Source organism: Macaca mulatta, chromosome 4 (genome assembly GCF_049350105.2).
Source record: "Macaca mulatta isolate MMU2019108-1 chromosome 4, T2T-MMU8v2.0, whole genome shotgun sequence".
NCBI lineage: Eukaryota > Metazoa > Chordata > Mammalia > Primates > Cercopithecidae > Macaca > Macaca mulatta.
In genome coordinates this window covers 2,876,036-2,889,216 of record NC_133409.1, presented here as the reverse complement: position 1 = coordinate 2,889,216, position 13,181 = coordinate 2,876,036, and the positions used below count along the sequence as shown (strand labels likewise).

The window sequence follows — 13,181 nt, the reverse complement described above, 5'->3', positions numbered from 1 at the left end:
ATTATCTTGCTCCAGAGAAAAGCTAATTTTCTATGCAGTTTTGAGTAGTCACAAATTACCTTTATTTAAGGCTGTGGGGCCAATTTCCCCACAGTTCTAGATGCTTTAGTAGCATGAATAATAGAAATCCCTTCTGCTTTGCCCTTTTTGATGATTGGTATAATTTGTATTTTCTTTTACTCCTAGGAAATAGTCATTCAGGGATCTCAGGTGAAAGTACAAAATTGACTAGATTTACTTTGGCTATTAACTAGTGTCCTTTTTGATGGAAATTAAACCTCAATATTTTCCATTCAACACCTTAAGAAATCTCTCCTTAGATTTACAGAGTTTCAGATACCAGTTCTTGCATGTTTTTTTCTCCTTAATTCCTTGAAGTTTAGGAATTGTTATAAGCTTCCAAAAGAAAATTAGTAGAGAGAGTCTCTGTTCTCCAGGATATTAAAATTAGTAGAGACAGTCTCTGTTCTCCAAGATATTAAAATTAGTAGAGAGAGTCTCTTTTCTCCAGGATATTAAAGTTAGTAGAGAGAGTCTCTGTTCTTCAGGACATTGTCCTGCAAGTCCTGCCACTGAGGTCACTCTACTTTCCAGCATTTGCCTCCTCAGCTGTGGGAGGTGCCAAGAGTTCTGATCTTCTTACCCTCAGCTGCTGTGCTCCAAGCACCCACAATTGACCAAACTGGAAGAGAAAGTTGGATCCAGCCTTGTGTAATTTCCTTCTCTCTGGCTTTTCCATTTATGGCTACTCTGGTTGTTCTCCAGAATCTTCCAACGGTTCTTTAGAAAATGGACATATAGACACAGGGAGAGGAACAACACACACTGGGGTCTGTTGGGGAGTGTGGAGGGAGGGAGAGCATCAGGAAAAACAGCTAATGTATGCTGGGCTTAATACCTAGGTGATGGGTTAATGGGTCCAACAAATCACCATGGCACACATTTACCTATGCAACAAACCTGCATGTCCTGCGCATGTACCCCAGACTTTAAAATAAAATAAATAAATACATAAAATAAAATAAACAAAATGTTGTTCATGTTTAGAGTCATTCCCAGCAGGAACTACTTCATCATCATCAGATGGATAAACACCATAACCACATTCTGATTCTAATCCACTCAGTATTTGAACAAAATATGTCAATATTTACACACACAAGAATGAATGATAAGAGGGTAATTGATTTGCAGTCTTTTCTAGTTACAGCAGTAGGTAACATGAACTGATCAAGAATTACCTGTATAATTAAGGATGCATTTTCATCAAGTTTTGCTTTTATATTTAATACTCTTAAAATACGTAATTTTTATGTTGTTTTAACAAGTTAAGCATTAAAAGCAATAGTAATAACACAATCAGAAACTTTAAAAATATGCAGTCTTAATGACATCATTTTAAGTTATATTTCTCAATTACCTATTTGTGTTGAAGAGGAGTATGATAGAGTGATTCCTTAAATGTTTCTATTCTAAAACTTATTGTGTAAGGTTAAAAAATAATAATTAGGAAAATAGAAGGGGCTTGCAAATTCAAGAAACGTGTAATAATTTAACATTTTGACTGTTAAAAAGCTTTTCCTGATATTTTTTCATGTGGATGATTCTGGTGTAAAGCAGACGTGGTATTTCAATGCCCCTGTATGTATATAAAACTGGTGTGACAGTTTTACTTGATATGTCAATGATATTGTTTGCAACTATTTAAACTTTGGAGAAAAATTTAGATACTTACTTACAAATGTGCAGTCTTTTACATTCATGAGCAAAGAGCTTGAAGACCACTTCCTTCAATCATCCTTTCTCTAGCATCGCTCCCTTCAATCATCCCTCTCCCTAGCAATGGTGTGATTGAAAACAGTTTCCTTCGTTTGTCTTGGGTCCATTGCCTTTGAAGAAATTCATTTTGGAAAGCATTCAATCCTGTTCTAGTTTACACAGATCACGTTCCAGGTGTAATGCATACCCGCCATCCTCATGGCTTATTGCACAGCCATGTGGCTGTTGTTGATTTTTATCTTTCTTATGTTTAAGTAATTATTTTGCTAGAACGCTTCTTTAAGCAGTTTGTCCAGAGAAGATCACCTGGTTGAATGTGTTTTATTGTGTTCCTTCGACATCTTGAATCATTCCTGTGCATTTAAATAATAGTGGTGGCACATACGAAGATTGCTCATATCTGTCCCATTCTTTATGTGTCAGTATTTGAATACTGGATCTAAGAAAATTTAATTATAAAAACAGGTTTTCTGTAATTAAGAAAAATCTCAGAATACTGACACAGATACAAACCTAGCACAAGAATGAGGACTTCATTCATAAAAATGTTAAATTATTTTCAGAATTAACATGTGAATAGACTCATAAATTTCAGTAAACTCAATTGTTTTCTTCCCCCAAAGTGCTTTACTGAGGTGTAGTTGACATATAAAAACTGCATATTCAATAAATACAGCTTGATGGGTTTGGAGAGAAGTAGGCAGCTACGAAGCCATCACCATAATCTATGCCCTAAGCCTTTCTATTACTTCCAAAAGTCTCTTCCCACTCTGTGATGATGATGATGATGATGATGTTTGCAATAAGCACACTTACCATGAGCTGTACCCTCCTAGCAGATCTTTGAGTGTATCATACAATATTGTTAACTGTATGCTCTGTGCTGAACTGTAGAGCTCTAGGACTTGTTCATCTTTCATTAACACCTCCCTGTTTCCCTCTCCTCCCAGCCTCTGGCAACCACCCTTCCGCTTTCTGCTTCTGTAAGTTTCATTGTTTTAAATTCATTACAACATGGTATCTATCAAGCAGTATTTGTCCTTCTATATCCGTCCTATTTCAGAGTAACGTCCTTGGGGTTTATCCATGTGGTTGCAAATGGCAGGATATCCTTCTTCTTTAAGGCTGAATAATATTCCATTCTACATACATACCACATTGTCTTTACCATACATTCATCAATGGGCATTGGAGTTACATCAATGCCTTGGCTATTATGAATAATGCTATAACTAACAAGAGAGTGCAGCTCTCCTTTGAGGTCTTCGTGTCAGTGCCTTTGGATATATGCTCAGAAGTGAGATTGCCGGATCCTTGGAGAACTCTATTCTTAAAGTTTTGAGGCACCTCCACTGTCTCCCAGAGCAGCTCCATCACTTTCCATCCCCACCAACAGTGCACAAGGGTCCAGCTGCTCCACATCATCAACCCACACTTGTTGTTTTCTAGTTTTGTGGGTTTTTTAGCCATCCTCACAGGTGCGAGGTGATAACTCATTGTAACTTTGATTTGAATTTCCCTGATTATTAATAACGTTGAGTGTCTTTTCGCATGCTTGTTGTCCATTTACATGTCATCTTTAGAGATACGTATGTTCAAGCCCTTTAATCATTTTTAATTTTTTTTTTTTTTGCTGTGCTTTTATTTTTGTTTTTGCTATTGAGTTGTGGAAGTCCTAGATGCCACCACAATGTAAAACATTGCAGCTATATATAGAGTCTAGTGGTATTCTACGAATCACTTACAAGTCAACATGGTAAATACCTGGTTCTTTTACCTAGTGGGAAACATCATCTTCAAACACGATGTTCAATGGAATTTGTACGGATGTATACACAACAAAGAAAGCCATTAAAACCTATAATTGAATGTTGTACCATGATAATCAGGGATTACACTTACAGTAAAACTTTTTGGTTTACCATGCTTTCTATAAAAGGGAAGGCCTAAAACATTCTCCGAATGCATCCCCCATGTCTGAAACGGCGCGAGTAGCCGTGGAAAGGCTGGCATCCTCATGGGAACAGTCTGACCATTGAAACAGTAGGCTCGCTGGGGAAATGGTGTATTTTACCTTGTGGGAAAGTCATGGGAAAACACACTTTGCTGGTTTGGAGGTTGCTGATGAAACAGGCCACCGCAAGGGGATTGCATTTCTGGTGGCAGAAAGCTGTTCCTTCAGGGCTTCCAAACTGGTAGTTGATACATTGCGGATGCTCGGGAGATTTCAGTCTCTACCAGCTTTCTGGAAAATATATTTTTAATATAAAAGGGTGTTGACATTAAAAACGCATGCTAAGCAAGAGCAGAAGTGCTCCTCCGTACGCTCGCTGCTCACTCTCAGCGCCGCCTGTCTGGTGCCTTGACTCTCACTCTCCCGGGATGAAGTTAAATGTGGAGAGAGTTCACTGAAGCACTTTTAAAGGAGCCAACTTAGTATGGAAATCTCTCTACAATAGGCAATAACTAGTACAATTAATTCATGTAGGCTCCTGTTATAGCACCCTCAAACTATCATGCTTCCCTCATCCCTGAGGGAATTCATGCACCGGATATTTACCGAACACCTACTATGTGCCAGGCATTATGGTAGGTTCGGGGAACATGACAACGGAAAAGAAAAAAGGGAAAAAAAAAACCTGCCCTCATAGGGACTGATATTTTAATGAATCAAAAAGGGAGAGATTACAAAAAACAGATATAAAGGCCATAAATGACCCAGTTCTTTAGAGAATGGTGAGAGATGCATCCACAAAGAGAAAAAGTGAGCAAGACCAGCGGTCCAGGGTGCAGAGTGAGCAGGGCAGGCAGTGCCTTTACCATGAGCTTCGTTGTTGGGAGGTACTTTTTGTATAAACCGAGGAACAGATGGGGAAATCAGGTAGGTGGTGATCCCAGCGGACAGAGCTCCAGGAAGAGGGGAAAGCAGTGCTGAGGCCTCCAGACAGGAACACCGATGAGTATGTTCAAGGGGGAGTGAGGAGCCAGGGTGGCACGGCCTTCATGATGGAAGGAACTCCCCATGGAGAGGAAGAAGAGGAAGAGGACAGCCATGGGAGAGCCACTGCACTCACCCAGGTGGGAGACGATGGTGGCTCCACCAGGGCATCACCAAGGAGAGAAGGAGGTGTGTCTGGACATGCATTGGGAGGATAATTGGGCGGATTGCATGTGATGTGTAAGATAAGGGAGAATCCAGGGGCCCTTCAAGGTTTTCGGCCTAAGCAACAGAAAGGATGGCATTGCCCTCACCTGAGGTGGGGTGGCTGCAGGTGAGGACGGATTGGGAAGGAGATCAAGAGTTCAGTTTGGACATTTTGAATTCTCAATGACTACTGAGAGGAGAGGTTGGTCTAAGAGGAGACCCTATGTGAGTTTTGGGGTCAGGGGAGTGGTCTGAACCAGAGGTATGAATTCTGGAGTCAGTGGCCTGAGGACAGTGTTTAAAGCCATGTGGACAGAGAAAAGGAGCGAATCAGGGAATGAGTCTGGTTTCTTCGACATTCAGAAGCTGGGAACAGAGGGATCAGCAGAGGCAGCTGAGAACCAAAGAGCAGGACCCTAGAGGCCAAGTGAAGAGCAAGGCGTGAGCTAAAGACGCTGTCCGAGTCACCCTGTGTGGTGACATGCCCATGGAAGGGGACCGAGAGGCACCGCCGGGATCACCTGAGTGCTGCCCCCACAGAGTGGTGTGGACTAAATGGTGGGGTGACGGCTGATGGGAGTGGGTACAGAGCAATGGGGACGTAGCTTACTGAGAGCGTCGGTTGGGAGAATCTGTTTTGTTTTGTTTTACGATGGGTGAAATCACACGTCTATCTGCCGTCGGGAATGATCTGGCATCAGTGGTTCATTTTCCTTTGCTGGTAACAGGCTCCCAGGATGCTGTACACACGCCCCTCCCTCGTGCATTTCAGAGGCTCCTCACCAGCCTTGTGATTCACATTCTCAAAGCAGGAAAGCCATGGTTGTTTGATGCAATCAGCCACATACGGCTATCTGGGAGTGACAGCCGGCGTCCAAGACAGTCCTCCCAGGTCCTGGCTACTGCAGCTCTCCTTGCTCCAGCCTGCCCGCCTCATGCTGGGATCTGGCTGCTCAGAATACGGCAAAAGTGGGGGAATGGGCTTCTGAGACCAGCCCACAAGTGACCGAAGCCTCCTGCCAGGCAAATCCTTGCCCTCCTGGATCACTCACTTGGGAAGCTGAAGCTTCCGATGGCCGCAGGAGTGCACTTGGAAGCCTGACCTCCAGTCCCATCCAGTCTTCAGATAACTGCAGACCCAAGGGACCCCCTGAGCCTCGGTCAGCCAGCTAGGCTGCTCCCCAACTTTGGAGCCCAGAAACTGTGTGAGATGAGAAAGGGTTGTTTAATCTGCTAAGGTTGGAGGTGAACGGTTATGCAGCAACAGATAACCAATTCTCAGGGGCAGACAGGCTTGGGAGACTAGAGATCTTGTCAACTGGAAGCACAGGTTTTCTTTGAGGCTTAGTTTCCACCAAGAAAACACGGAGATGGAAGATTCTAGACTACTCAGAGCCAACTTTTTTGTATAGTTTATTTCTGTGCCTTTGCAGAGGTTACTCAGGCAAGAGCATTGGTCTCCTGGCCGTTCACACACATAAGGCAGCATGTTTATTACACACTTGGTTACTCTCTGCAGTGCTCCCTGTGGCTGGCACTATTCACCGTTTACGTTCTCACCACCCCGTTGGGAGGACACGTAGGCTTTAATTCCTACAGCCAGAGATTTCAGCAACGCCAGGCACAAGCTTCTTATGTCGTCTTTGAAGGAGCACAGATGATTTAAAAGAAAATAACACTAATAGCCAACACCAGGGACCCCTTTCTGCTTTATGGAAGCTTCCTCCACAGAGAATCCCATTTAATATTCATAGGACGCCAGTGAGTTCTCTGTGGCCCCCAGTGGCCTGACAAGGACAAAGAGGCCCCGGAGGGCACGGAGCCCAGCTGGAGTCACAAAGCCAGAGACTGCAATGATCCCAAGAGCAAAGCTGGCACAACAGGCTGTACCCTTTTACCGGAGGGTCACTGCCGTGCAGGAGAGGGGAGCGGTGTGGGCTGTGTGAGATTTCCTAGAGGTGCCTCTTGACATGGTCCTGCCAGCACCTCTGTTTGGTGGTTTAATCATCACCGTGGAGTGGCTCCAAGTCTGAAGGGCTTTTTGAGCCTTTCCCCTGCTTTTCGTGCAGTGAGAACTCTGAATGAGGGACAGAGGAGAAGCAGATGCCAGATCCCCAAGAAGCACTCCAAGCCCTCTGGCAGTGGAGTTCCGAGAAGAAAGGAAAGAAGAAAGAACGGGGCGCCGTTTCCAGGTTCTGCCTGCCCCTCCTACCCCAGCACTTCCCTCCCACCCTGAAGTCCTTCCAGAGGAGAGGCTGTGAAACCTGTGGTCCCTGTCTGAGGTAGACCGGGCAGGAAGCACGCATGTTTTGGTGCAAAGTGGAATGTGCTAGTGTGCCGTCTGCTCAACCCGGTGTCCTCGGCTTTGATTTCATTTTCATTTTTTTTAAGAAGAAAATAAAAATCTCAAGGACTAAGTTCTCATACTGTAATTCCTGGAAATCATTCTGGAGTCAAATACTTTTGTCTGTTAAGAAAAAAAAATAAAATGTAGAGATTTCCTGCAGCTCCGGGAGTGTCGCCAGCAGACAGGGGTTTCAGGCTCCCCCTGCCAAAACTTCTGAGCAACGTGGCAGCTGCCGGGACCAGGCCTCCGAGTGCAGAGAGCAGGCGTTGCCAGGAGCGGACTCAGACAGCGGAGGCCCCTCGCTGACCCTCTCTGGGGCCGCTGCAAAACAAGAAGAAAAGCATAGGCTTCAACAATGCAAAACGAAGTAAACTTGAATTCTGATGAGGGGCAGTTACAATGGTAGCCTAGAAGCCGAGTGTGGTTTATAACACTCCAAACCCCGTGTCAGCCTTCAGCGATTGTTCTGCTGACCATCTTGCTAAAGGATGGCTTGGGTTTTTCCTTGTGTCGACTCCCCAGGGGGACAGATTATTCAGCAGTGTCACCATTTTGTAGATGTATTCGGGATTTCCAGTCATAAGCTATGGATGATGTTGAGGACCCTTTATTCCTGGTGGGTGCTCATAAGAGTCTTCAAACTGTACCCAAAAAGGCACAGGCACCCCTGAACTTTCCAGGCTGTGTGGGCACAGGGCTCACTAGAACTGTTAAAGCTGTCAAAGCATCTCTGACACGTCCTTAGCCTGTGTTTGAAAACCTGCTGAGACGGGAGACTCCCCTCTGCCAGAAACAGTGCATTCCGTCCACTGGGAGGGACACAAGGGCAATCCAGGCTTCAAAGAGAGAGGTTCACCATATTCCAATAGTGACTACTGGGGATTTAGGGTTGGATCACCTTACCAGAGCTTGGAAGCTGCTTAGAAGTTAACATTAATTTTATTTTTCTTTAAAATAAAAGTCTAGCAGGAGGGCCAGGATTTGGGCAACTCGGTCCTTCACGAAAAGGATAACATTGATCAGCCACGTTCCACATCCCCAGAGTTAAATGTAGGAACAGCTCTGACATCGGACTTAAGAATGAGTTCCTTGCATGATATTAAGGCAGATCCGCAGATCCACATAGATGAATCATCTTCACTTTCAGCTAGCAGCAGGGCCCCACGAGGTAGCTGATGAAGAAGAGCGCCCGAGACGAGGCCCAGCGTGGGGCCATGGCCTTGGGATCCGGGCGACACCCCAGTGGTTCTGTGCTGCCAGCAGGCCCTGCCGCATCTCTGGGCTGGAGCCTTGACTGTCAGCAGATGAGGCCACGGGTCAGGGTATCTCTCCCACCAGAACGGCATCGTGGGGCGCTCACTATCCCCCGGTCCCGCTTCGGCACGACTGGTGCCGTCTCCCCGATGGGCCGTTGACTGTTTTCACACAGGTCAGTGCAGCCTCCCACAATGCACGATGTCCTTAACAAATACAACACAGCCCGCTGGTTGTTACAACATTGCCTCTTCCTTCACTACCTTCCACAACTGCTTGTTGGACAGGAGGAGCCTCCAGTTGCACTTGGCCACGGAGGTTTTTGTAAGAACACCCCACGGCATCATTTCCACAGGAGAACACATCCCAGCCCAACTCCAAGGAAAGGCAGTTTCGTGAAGAATACGCTTGTGTTCTTGGACACAGCCCAGCAAATCCCTGACTTTAAAAAATGTGTAAGAAACAGAAATATAACGTTGACTAAACATGCTTGCCAAGACGCACTTTCCTTGTGGCGAGACCCTTCCTTCTCCTCCCTGCCTGGGTGCTAGCAGGCTGGGAGCCCCAGCAGCAGAGCTCACGCATCGTGATTGCAGGAACTGAGACTGGGCAGCCATTCGGAAGGGCGGGCAAAGAAAAGTGGAAAGAGGCATTGGTCTCATGCTGCAAAATGCGTTATGAATAGTGAATCGTCAGCAATGCTATCTCCACATGGACTGGAATTTGGACCTGCTGCTGTGACGGGCAGCTTTGACCCAATGAGGACCATGCCCGGAAGGATGTCAGAGCAGCAGGGACCTAGGTGGGGTGACCTGGTGGAACGGAGACACCTGCCGGCTCAGCAGCCACAGCAGCAACTGCCTTTCATGGGACAGCGATGTGGCAAGAATTCGCCACGGGTTCCGGGGGAGCCTGTGTTGCTGGACCCTTTGCCACACCACTGATCCTGGCCCAGGGGAACAAGAATTGGCCGAGTTCCAGGCCCTGCATGTGACAAGAGCTTCCCACTCCTCTCATGCGATCCTCGCAGCAGGCGAACGCGCAGCCCCTTCTGTTTTCCAGAGTTTACCATTGAGAGGAGAAAGCCATGTTTTCAAACGTCAGAGTAGAAGGGAAGAGGCGGGATGCAAATCCAGCCCCGGCTGGTGCTGAAGCTGGTGCAGGTGCATCTGCAGGGCGCCACCGACAAGGGCAGGGAGGGCACTGCTGTGTTTCACGGCAGGGAAGCCCCCCCTCGATGCTCACATCACCCAGGTCATCTGGCTTTGAGGACATCCCTTCCTTCAAACCCAGGTCATCTGAACAGTGTGGCCTGAATCCCAGGTTGGGAGTGAGTAATTCATCATCCAAACTGATTAGAGAATCTGAGCGAGGGACCTTCAAGTCAGGGATAGAGGAGAACGGGCTTTGTCTTCCGGAGCTGCCATAACAAAATGCAGAAGGCTGGGCGGTTTTACCCACACAAGGGCCTTTGGACCCAGCACAGACAGCTGGAAGCTGGGGGTCGAGTTGTGGGCAGGGCTGGTTCCTGGGGAAGGATCTCCTCCCGGCTGCAGACGGCCTCCCCTGGCTGCGTGCCCGCCTGGCTTTCCTCGATGCTCACTCACCCTGGTGCCTCTTCCGCTTCTTAGAAGGACCCGCAGCAGATGAGGGCCCCAGCCTGGTGACCTCACTTACCCCCAGCACGTGCTGAAAGGTGATCTCCAAATGCAGTCACCGGGGATTAGGGCTTCAGCACCTGAACCGGGGCGGACGTTCGGGCTTCAACACCGGAACCGGGGCGGATGTTCGGGCTTCAGCATCGGAACCAGGGCGGATGCAATTGAGTTTGTAGCAAATGTTATCTTCGGGATCCCCCGTCTTCCCCACTGACCCTGTGAGGCTCATTGTGAGGGGAAGGGAGTTCCATTTCTGCTAAAGCCATAAACTGGAGATCCTAAGAAATCGTGGGACCACCCAGTGCGGATTTGCCTAATCTCCTGGTGGCGTCCCTGTCTGCACCATTTCTCTCGAAGTCTGGCCTCAGGCCCCCAGCCCGGCACCGTGTCCTCCAGCCACCTCGGTTCCACTGCAGAACTGCCTTATCCTCAGCACAGCCCCCATCAGCTCAGCATCTGCACCCGCACTTTGGTGACCTCCTCCTGTCCTCCCCACTCACCCTCTGGGAAACGGGCTCCTACAGTCTGTTGGCCCTGCTGCCAGCTCTAACCCATTGATCCTATCACTGTTTGGGGGTCAGTCCCCTATCCTCCAGGTGTCCAATCTCCCCACCTAACCGTATTTGAATTCCATGACAAATCATTTTTAACACTACCTTGCCTGCAATCTTACCATTTTTGAATTTCTGCTTGTTGAACTTGCTTGGCTAAATCGGATTCTCTTCCATCTCTGTGTGCAATTACACAACTGGTCATCACTGGTAAAATGCTCAGAACCACCCAGAGAGACAGCCCAGCAGGCCGCATCATGCCCCCAGCCAGCCCCCTGCATCTCCCTCACTGTCTCCTGCCCATCTCCTGGCTAACACTGGTGCCTTCTCCCTCTCCTTAACCTGCACCAGCTCGGGCCTCACCCTCGTGCTGAGCTCCAACCTTGCTCTCTCCTGGTCCCTTGCAAGGTGGGGGTGATCTAGAGGAAGTCCCACTCTCGTCCCCGTGCCCTGTCCACGGGTGCCCTGGCCCCTGTACCCAGGACCCTGCCTTCCACACCGGGGACCAGGACGTACATCCCTGCCCTGCAGAGCCAATTCGCGGCCTGGCCTGCCCGCCACCCACCCCCTACTACCCCCCGCAGCTTTCCGCCAACACAGCTCTGCTCACTCCTCAGCTTCACTGTTTTTCTCCTGGATTTTTCCCATCAGCAAACACACATGCTGTTATTTGTCCCATTTTAAAACAATCAAAATGAAACAGAGCACTTTGTACTGCACTTTCTGCCAGCCAGCATCGTCAAGCTCCTGGCCTGTGTGGCTGACCCCACGGCCAGGGCTTCCTTCACATTCTCGCCACCCCAAATGCGGGCACCGTGGCGCCAAACCTGCTCTTCCCACTGTTGTCAACAACCCCAGCCTGGCCGAATCCAGTGATTCATTTCTGTATTAATCTCTCCTGGCCTTTAGGCAGCGTTTAATGTGTGCGACCCCTTCCTCCTCCTGTCTGCAGCCTTCCTCGGGATCCACGCAGCACCCTCTCTCCCATCTCCCTCTCGGGAGCACGTCTCCAGCCCCCCACCTGCCCTCTCTCTATTCTCAGGGCATCCCCACTGCAGGTGTCACCCTCTGACGTGTCGTGCCATCCGCCCCTCACTCACCGTATCTATGCTTTATTACCTGCCTTGGCTTGTACAGTGTCAGCTTCACAAAGGATTCTTCCAAGGTCTTATTTTCAATCGATCAATTCTAAGGATGTGGAGCGAGGCATGTATGGGAGGGGGCTGGGCACACGCAGGCTTGTTGTTGGATGGAGGAGAGGCAGCATCCCCTGCACGCGTGGCTCGTCCCCATCTCCAGGCCCTGTGCCAACCACTTCTTGTCTTATCCTCTGACGGAGCCAGCCCACCCACCACATGGACACGGGTGTTGTCTGTGGACCAACGTCAGTGTTTTGTTGGTTTTTCTTATTGTTTGGCACCAGCAGTATAGAGACCCATAGACCTGGTTGTTCTCCTCAGCCCAGAGGACCTGGGGCTGGGGCACCGCCCTGGGGAGGTCCTGCCTCAGGCCATGCAGTTCCCAGGCTCCTTTCTGGGAGGGGCTGGTTCTCACAAAGGGGGAAAATCATGAAATGGCAAACCTGAGTCACGGCAGCACAGACGACAGCCCCTGAAGGCATAAGCAGGAAAGGCATAATGTGTTCCAAAAGAGAAAACTAGATGGACTTTACTGACTCATGGCTGAGTTCTGAGATCACTGGCACTTGCACATGTGTCCATGCTGTTGTGAGTCACGAAGGAAAATGGAAGAACCAAATGACCAAGTGGCAGGGTCTGTAAGAGTCTCTCACTGCAGGACAGGCTGCCCTGAGGAGATGCTGCTCAGGCCTGGGTGCCCCAGGCCAAAGACCTGACCCTCACAGGGCTATATCCTATGGATAAGATGTGGCACTGGACTGCTCATTGATAGGTAGGAACTGTGCACTGAGAGGTGGGAACTGCTGACTGGAGGTGGGAACTGCTGGCCAGGGGTGGGAACTATTGGCCGAGGGTGGGAACTGCTGGCTGAGGGGTGGGAACTGCCTGCTGAGGGGTGGGAACTGCTGGCCGAGGGGTGGGAACTGCTTGCTGAGGGGTGGGAACTGCTTGCTGAGGGGTGGGAACTGCCTGCTGAGGGATGGGAACTGCTGGCCAAGGGGTGGGAACTGCCTGCTGAGGGGTGGGAAATGCTGGCCGGGGGTGGGAACTGCCGGCCTAGGGGCAGGAACTGCCTGCTGAGGGGTGGGAACTGCTGGCTGAGGGATGGGAAATGCTAGCCGGGAGATGGGAACTGCTGGCTGAGGGGTAGGAACTGCTGGCTGGGGGTGGGAACTGCTGGCCGAGGGGTGAGAACTGCTGGCCGGGGGTGGGAACTGCTGGCTGGGGGTGAGAACTGATGGCCAAGGGGTGGGAACTGCCTGCTGAGGGGTGGGAACTACTGGTCGGGGGGTGAGAACTGCTGGCTGA

General features: G+C 48.9%; 1 long non-coding RNA gene across 1 annotated transcript; it reads right to left on the bottom strand.

Moving 5' to 3' along the window:
• Positions 1–4,429: 4,429 nt before the first annotated feature.
• LOC144340635 (uncharacterized) lies at positions 4,430–12,200 on the bottom strand. The gene is made up of 2 exons (XR_013416879.1): positions 11,854–12,200; positions 4,430–7,592 (listed from the first exon to the last, which is right to left on the bottom strand). It is a non-coding gene; the product is annotated as an uncharacterized LOC144340635 (long non-coding RNA).
• Between the last annotated feature and the right edge of the window lie 981 nt (positions 12,201–13,181).